Raw genomic sequence first — 8579 nt, 5'->3', positions numbered from 1 at the left:
ATGAAATAATATTTACAAGCAAGGTGATGACCTTCAGTTAGCAGCAACGTCTTGTTTACGACTCAAGCAGAGTTTTAATATGGCGGTCGTCTGGAGGCTACTGCGCATGCGCCACCCAAGTGATCCCGGCTCTAATATTTGTTTATTTATTCTCTAATAATATATATTCTCTCTCTCTCTCTCCATATATATATATATATATATATATATATATATATATATATATATATATATATATATATATATATATATATATATATATATATATATATATATATATATATATATATATATATATATATATATATATATATATATATATATATATATATATATATATATATATATGTCGTACCTAGTAGCCAGAACTCACTTCTCAGCCTACTATTCAAGGCCCGATTTGCCTAATAAGCCAAGTTTTCATGAATTAATATATTTATTATAATTTTTTTCTTATGAAATGATAAAGCTACCCTTTTCACTATGTATGAGGTCAATTTTTTTTTATTGGAGTTAAAATTAACGTAGATATATGACCGAACCTAACCAACCCTACCTAACCTAACCTAACCTATATATATAGGTAAGGTTAGGTTAGGTAGCCAAAAAAAGCTAGGTTAGGTTAGGTTAGGTAGGTTAGGTAGACGAAAAAACATTAATTCATGAAAACTTGGCTTATTAGGCAAATCGGGCCTTGAATAGTAGGCTGAGAAGTGAGTTCTGGCTACTAGGTACGACATATATATATATATATATATATATATATATATATATATATATATATATATATATATATATATATATATATATATATATATATATATATGTCGTACCTAGTAGCCAGAACGCACTTCTTAGCCTACTATGCAAGGCCCGATTTGCCTAATAAGCCAAGTTTTCATGAATAAATGTTTTTTCGACTACCTAACCTACCTAACCTAACCTAATCTAACTTTTTCGGCTACCTACCGTAACCTAACCTTTAAAGATACTTTAGGTTAGGTTAGGTAGGGTTGGTTAGGTTCGGTCATATATCTACGTTAATTTTAACTCCAATAAAAAAAAATTGACCTCATACATAATGAAATGGGTAACTTTATCATTTCATAAGAAAAAAATAAGAGAAAATATATTTATTCAGGAAAACTTGGCTTATTAGGCAAATCGGGCCTTGCATAGTAGGCTGAGAAGTGCGTTCTGGCTACTAGGTACGACATATATATATATATATATATATATATATATATATATATATATATATATATATATATATATATATATATATATATATATATTTGTCGTACCTAGGAGCCAGAACTCACTTCTGAGCCTACTATGCAAGGCCCGATTTGCCTAATAAGCCAAGTTTTCCGGAATTAATATATTTTCTCTAATTTTTTTCTTATGAAATAATAAAGCTACCCATTTCATTATGTATGAGGTCAATTTTTTGTTATTGGAATTAAAATTAACGTAGATATATGACCGAACCTAACCAACCCTACCTAACCTAACCTAACCTATCTCTATAGGTTAGGTTCGGTTAGGTAGCCGAAAAAGTTAGGTTAGGTTAGGTTAGGTAGGTTAGGTAGTCGAAAAACAATTATTTCATGAAAACTTGGCTTATTAGGCAAATTTGGCCTTGCATAGTAGGCTCAGAAGTGCGTTCTGGCTACTAGGTACGACATATTTATATATATATATATATATATATATATATATATATATATATATATATATATATATATATATATATATATATATGTCGTACCTAGTAGCCAGAACGCACTTCTCAGCCTACTATGCAAGGCCAAATTTGCCTAATAAGCCAAGTTTTCCTGATATAATACATTTTCTCTAATTTTTTTCTTATGAAATGATAAAGCTACCCATTTCATTATGTATTAGGTCAATTTTTTTTTATTGGAGGTAAAATTAACGTAGACATATGACCGAACCTAACCAACCCTACCTAACCTAACCTAACCAATCTTTATAGGTTAGGTTAGGTTAGGTAGCCGAAAAAGTTAGGTTAGGTTAGGTTAGGTAGGTTAGGTAGTCGAAAATACATTAATTCATGAAAACTTGGCTTATTAGGCAAATTTGGCCTTGCATAGTAGGCTGAGAAGTGCGTTCTGGCTACTAGGTACAACATATATATATATATATATATATATATATATATATATATATATATATATATATATATATATATATATATATATATATATATATATATATATATATTATTAAATATGACCGAAAAAGTAAGATTAATAATTCTAACACGAATTTTCTCAATCTTTCGTACACTACGCTTCACTGTTGGAGGTAAATCAAAAATCACTTCTCCAAAATTCATTTTTATTTCTAGTCTGACGCGACACGGGCGCGTTTCGTAAAACTTATTACATTTTCAAAGACTTCACAAATACACAACTGATTAGAACTTACGTATCTCTGATTTTATATCTACATTTGAGTGAGGTGGGAGGGGTGATGTGGCATTAACACAAGACAGAACAAGAGGGGATATTAATAGGGTATTAAAAGTATCAACACAAGACAGAACAGAAACAATGGGTATTGAATAGAAGTGTTTGTAGAAAGCCTATTGGTCCATATTTCTTGATGCTTCTATATTGGAGCGGAGTCTTGAGGTGGGTAGAATATAGTTGTGCAATAATTGGCTGTTGATTGCTGGTGTTGACTTCTTGGTGTGTAGTGCCTCGCAAACGTCAAGCCGCCTGCTATCGCTGTATCTATCGATGATTTCTGTGTTGTTTACTAGGATTTCTCTGGCGATGGTTTGGTTATGGGAAGAGATTATATGTTCCTTAATGGAGCCCTGTTGCTTATGCATCGTTAAACGCCTAGAAAGAGATGTTGTTGTCTTGCCTATATACTGGGTTTTTTGGAGCTTACAGTCCCCAAGTGGGCATTTGAAGGCATAGACGACGTTAGTCTCTTTTAAAGCGTTCTGTTTTGTGTCTGGAGAGTTTCTCATGAGTAGGCTGGCCGTTTTTCTGGTTTTATAGTAAATCGTCAGTTGTATCCTCTGATTTTTGTCTGTAGGGATAACGTTTCTATTAACAATATCTTTCAGGACCCTTTCCTCCGTTTTATGAGCTGTGGAAAAGAAGTTCCTGTAAAATAGTCTAATAGGGGGTATAGGTGTTGTGTTAGTTGTCTCTTCAGAGGTTGCATGGCTTTTCACTTTCCTTCTTATGATGTCTTCGATGAAACCATTGGAGAAGCCGTTATTGACTATAGGACCTGCCTTACCCTACAGAGTTCTTCGTCGACTTGCTTCCATTCTGAGCTGTGGCTGAGAGCACGGTCGACGTATGCGTTAACAACACTCCTCTTGTACCTGTCAGGGCAGTCGCTGTTGGCATTTAGGCACATTCCTATGTTTGTTTCCTTAGTGTAGACTGCAGTGTGGAAACCTCCGCCCTTTTCCATGACTGTTACATCTAGAAAAGGCAGCTTCCCATCCTTTTCCGTCTCGTAAGTGAAACGCAGCACGGAACTCTGCTCAAATGCCTCCTTCAGCTCCTGCAGATGTCTGACATCAGGTACCTGTGTAAAAATGTCGTCAACATACCTGCAGTATATGGCCGGTTTCAAGTTCATGTCGACTAAGACTTTTTGCTCGATGGTACCCATGTAGAAGTTTGCAAACAGGACACCTAGGGGAGAACCCATGGCGACCCCATCTACTTGCTTATACATGTGCCCATCCGGGCTCAAGAAGGGTGCCTCTTTAGTACAAGCTTGGAGTAGTTTCCTCAGAATACTTTCTGGCATGTCAAGAGGAGTACAGGCTGGATCACGATACACTCTGTCGGCTATCATTCCGATTGTCTCGTCCACAGGTACGTTGGTAAACAGCGATTCTACGTCCAACGAGGCTCTTATCCCTGTGGCCCGTGTGCCCCGCTGTAAGTCCACAAATTCCTTTGGAGACTTCAGGCTGAAGGCGCAAGGAACATAAGGAGTCAGCAGGCCGTTGAGTCGCTTCGCCAGTCTGTACATGGGTGTGGGTATCTGGCTAATGATTGGCCGAAGTGGGTTTCCAGGCTTGTGCGTCTTGACATTTCCATACGCATATCCAGGTTTATATTCCCCAATGATCTTTGGCAGGTGGAGTCCGGATTTCTTGGCGTTCACAGTTTCGATCAGTTTGTTGACCTTTGCTTTTAATTCGGCTGTAGTGTCCTTCGTTACCCTTTGGAACTTAGTTTGGTCAGAGAGTATGATGTTCATTTTCGCCAGATATTCGTCTTTTTTAAGAATGACATATATTGGCGACTTGTCACCTCTCCTGACAACTCAAGACAATATATGTCATTCATATTGGTGACAAGTCGCCAATATATGTCATTCTTAAAAAAGACGAATATCTGGCGAAAATGAACATCATACTCTCTGACCAAACTAAGTTCCAAAGGGTAACGAAGGACACTACAGCCGAATTAAAAGCAAAGGTCAACAAACTGATCGAAACTGTGAACGCCAAGAAATCCGGACTCCACCTGCCAAAGATCATTGGGGAATATAAACCTGGATATGCGTATGGAAATGTCAAGACGCACAAGCCTGGAAACCCACTTCGGCCAATCATTAGCCAGATACCCACACCCACGTACAGACTGGCGAAGCGACTCAACGGCCTGCTGACTCCTTATGTTCCTTGCGCCTTCAGCCTGAAGTCTCCAAAGGAATTTGTGGACTTACTGCGGGGCACACGGGCCACAGGGATAAGAGCCTCGTTGGACGTAGAATCGCTGTTTACCAACGTACCTGTGGACGAGACAATCGGAATGATAGCCGACAGAGTGTATCGTGATCCAGCCTGTACTCCTCTTGACATGCCAGAAAGTATTCTGAGGAAACTACTCCAAGCTTGTACTAAAGAGGCACCCTTCTTGAGCCCGGATGGGCACATGTATAAGCAAGTAGATGGGGTCGCCATGGGTTCTCCCCTAGGTGTCCTGTTTGCAAACTTCTACATGGGTACCATCGAGCAAAAAGTCTTAGTCGACATGAACTTGAAACCGGCCATATACTGCAGGTATGTTGACGACATTTTTACACAGGTACCTGATGTCAGACATCTGCAGGAGCTGAAGGAGGCATTTGAGCAGAGTTCCGTGCTGCGTTTCACTTACGAGACGGAAAAGGATGGGAAGCTGCCTTTTCTAGATGTAACAGTCATGGAAAAGGGCGGAGGTTTCCACACTGCAGTCTACACTAAGGAAACAAACATAGGAATGTGCCTAAATGCCAACAGCGACTGCCCTGACAGGTACAAGAGGAGTGTTGTTAACGCATACGTCGACCGTGCTCTCAGCCACAGCTCAGAATGGAAGCAAGTCGACGAAGAACTCTGTAGGGTAAGGCAGGTCCTAGTCAATAACGGCTTCTCCAATGGTTTCATCGAAGACATCATAAGAAGGAAAGTGAAAAGCCATGCAACCTCTGAAGAGACAACTAACACAACACCTATACCCCCTATTAGACTATTTTACAGGAACTTCTTTTCCACAGCTCATAAAACGGAGGAAAGGGTCCTGAAAGATATTGTTAATAGAAACGTTATCCCTACAGACAAAAATCAGAGGATACAACTGACGATTTACTATAAAACCAGAAAAACGGCCAGCCTACTCATGAGAAACTCTCCAGACACAAAACAGAACGCTTTAAAAGAGACTAACGTCGTCTATGCCTTCAAATGCCCACTTGGGGACTGTAAGCTCCAAAAAACCCAGTATATAGGCAAGACAACAACATCTCTTTCTAGGCGTTTAACGATGCATAAGCAACAGGGCTCCATTAAGGAACATATAATCTCTTCCCATAACCAAACCATCGCCAGAGAAATCCTAGTAAACAACACAGAAATCATCGATAGATACAGCGATAGCAGGCGGCTTGACGTTTGCGAGGCACTACACATCAAGAAGTCAACACCAGCAATCAACAGCCAATTATTGCACAACTATATTCTACCCACCTCAAGACTCCGCTCCAATATAGAAGCATCAAGAAATATGGACCAATAGGCTTTCTACAAACACTTCTATTCAATACCCATTGTTTCTGTTCTGTCTTGTGTTGATACTTTTAATACCCTATTAATATCCCCTCTTGTTCTGTCTTGTGTTAATGCCACATCACCCCTCCCACCTCACTCAAATGTAGATATAAAATCAGAGATACGTAAGTTCTAATCAGTTGTGTATTTGTGAAGTCTTTGAAAATGTAATAAGTTTTACGAAACGCGCCCGTGTCGCGTCAGACTAGAAATAAAAATGAATTTTGGAGAAGTGATTTTTGATTTACCTCCAACAGTGAAGCGTAGTGTACGAAAGATTGAGAAAATTCGTGTTAGAATTATTAATCTTACTTTTTCGGTCATATTTAATAATATATGTCTACAGGAAAGACTGCTACCAAAATATACTAATATATATATATATATATATATATATATATATATATATATATATATATATATATATATATATATATATATATATATATATATATATATATATATATATATATATATATATATATATATATGTTATATGTATATATATATATTTCCAGGGACACATTCTAAACATATCAAAAAAAGTTTCAAAAACTGTGGGCATTCTTTCTAAGATCAGATATTATGTACCACGCCCTGCCCTGGTGACTCTCTATTGCTCCCTTATCTATCCATATCTCAACTATTGTATTTGTGCTTGGGGCTCTACTACCCAAAATCACTTACGTCCTCTAATTACTCAACACAAAGCTGCTATTAGGACAATATCCAATTCTGGCCCCAGACATCACTCGGTACCCCTACTTAAATCTCTGAATATGTTAGACATTAAGTCACAGCACATTCTCTCATGTGTATTATACATATATAAAACGCTAAACTATAATGCCAATCCTGATCTCAAAAGCTTCATAGAAGGTTGTATCAGAACCCATGAGCATCACACCAGAAATAAATACAGTTTTGATATTCCTAGAGTACGACTTAATCAAACTAGAAATGCTCTACAAATCAAGGGGCCCAGAATGTGGAATGACCTTCCCAACCATGTTAAAGACTGTACCTCTCTCAACCAGTTTAAGTTAAATGCGAAGCTATACCTAATAAATTCCCTGTAACCTACCTTACCCTTCTATTGTCAACCAATGTCTGTTTTTTTCCTTAAAGAGCGCTGTTTGTCGACATAATTGTATTTGTGCTGCTTTTTCATCTATGTTTTCATTTCTTGTTTTCATTCTACTCATTATGCTCAATTAGTATTAAGCTTGACATTTAAGTTTATCATGCCCAAAACGCTTTGCGTAATAGTGGCTTTAGGCATTGTATGTACTAGCTATACCTATAAGTCAAACAATCCTTGTAAATATTTATTGTATGTATGTACCTTACCTAAATAAAATTGTATTGTATTGTATTGTATTGTATGTCGTACCTAGTAGCCAGAACGCACTTCTCAGCCTACTATGCAAAACCCGATTTGCCTAATAAGCCAAGTTTTCATGAATTAATTGTTTTTCGACTACCTAACCTACCTAATCTAACCTAACGTAACTTTTTCGCCAACCTAACCTATAAAGATAGGTTAGGTTAGGTAGGGTTGGTTAGGTCCGGTCATATATCTATGTTAATTTTAACTCCAATAAAAAGAAATTGACCTCATACATAATGAAATGGGTAGCTTTATCATTTCATAAGAAAAAAATTAGAGAAAATATATTAAGTCAGGAAAACTTGGCTTATTATGCAAATCGGGCCTTGCATAATAGGCTGAGAAATGCATTCTGGCTATTAGGTACGACATATATATATATATATATATATATATATATATATATATATATATATATATATATATATATATATATATATATATATATATATATGTCGTACCTAGTAGCCAGAACGCACTTCTCAGCCTACTATGCAAGGCCCAATTTGCCTAATAAGCCAAGTTTTACTGAATTAATATATTTTCTCTAATTTTTTTCTTATGAAATGATAAAGCTACCCATATCAATATGTATGAGGTCAATTTTTTTTTATTGGAGTTAAAATTAACGTAGATATATGACCGAACCTAACCAACCCTACCTAACCTAACCTAACCTATCTTTATAGGTTAGGTTAGGTTAGGTAGCCGAAAAAGTTAGGTTAGGTTAGGTTAGGTAGGTTAGGTAGTCAAAAAACAATTAATTCATGAAAACTTGGCTTATTAGGCAAATCGGGCCTTGCATAGTAGGCAGAGAAGTGCGTTCTGGCTACTAGGTACGACATATATATATATATATATATATATATATATATGTCGTACCTAGTAGCCAGAACGTCCTTCTCAGCCTACTATGCAAGGCCCAATTTGCCTAATAAGCCAAGTTTTCATGAATTAATTGTTTTTCGGCAACCTAACCTACCTAACCTAACCTAACCTAACTTTTTCGGCTACCTAACCTAACCTAACCTATAAAGATAGGTTAGGTTAGGTTAGGTAGGGTTGGTTAGGTTCGGTCATATATCT

At 36.8% G+C, this 8579-nt stretch overlaps 1 protein-coding gene across 5 annotated transcripts in view; it reads right to left on the bottom strand.

Annotated features, from left to right (window-relative positions):
* Positions 1-120, bottom strand: part of LOC123767961 (uncharacterized) — a 301614-nt gene extending 301494 nt beyond the window's left edge. For 4 of the 5 annotated variants that reach the window (XR_011223182.1, XM_069306506.1, XM_069306508.1 and 1 more), the window contains exon 1: positions 17-103. The gene's annotated coding sequence lies outside the window, so the exon portion shown is untranslated. Of the gene's footprint in view, positions 1-16 lie in introns of all 5 variants that reach the window. The other variant, XM_069306507.1, reaches the window with a different exon arrangement.
* Positions 121-8579: the final 8459 nt, after the last annotated feature.

This window comes from Procambarus clarkii, chromosome 58, assembly GCF_040958095.1.
Source record: "Procambarus clarkii isolate CNS0578487 chromosome 58, FALCON_Pclarkii_2.0, whole genome shotgun sequence".
In the NCBI taxonomy this organism is placed as follows: domain Eukaryota; kingdom Metazoa; phylum Arthropoda; class Malacostraca; order Decapoda; family Cambaridae; genus Procambarus; species Procambarus clarkii.
The sequence above is the reverse complement of the archived record's forward strand: the minus strand, read 5'-3'. Positions and strand labels throughout refer to the sequence as shown.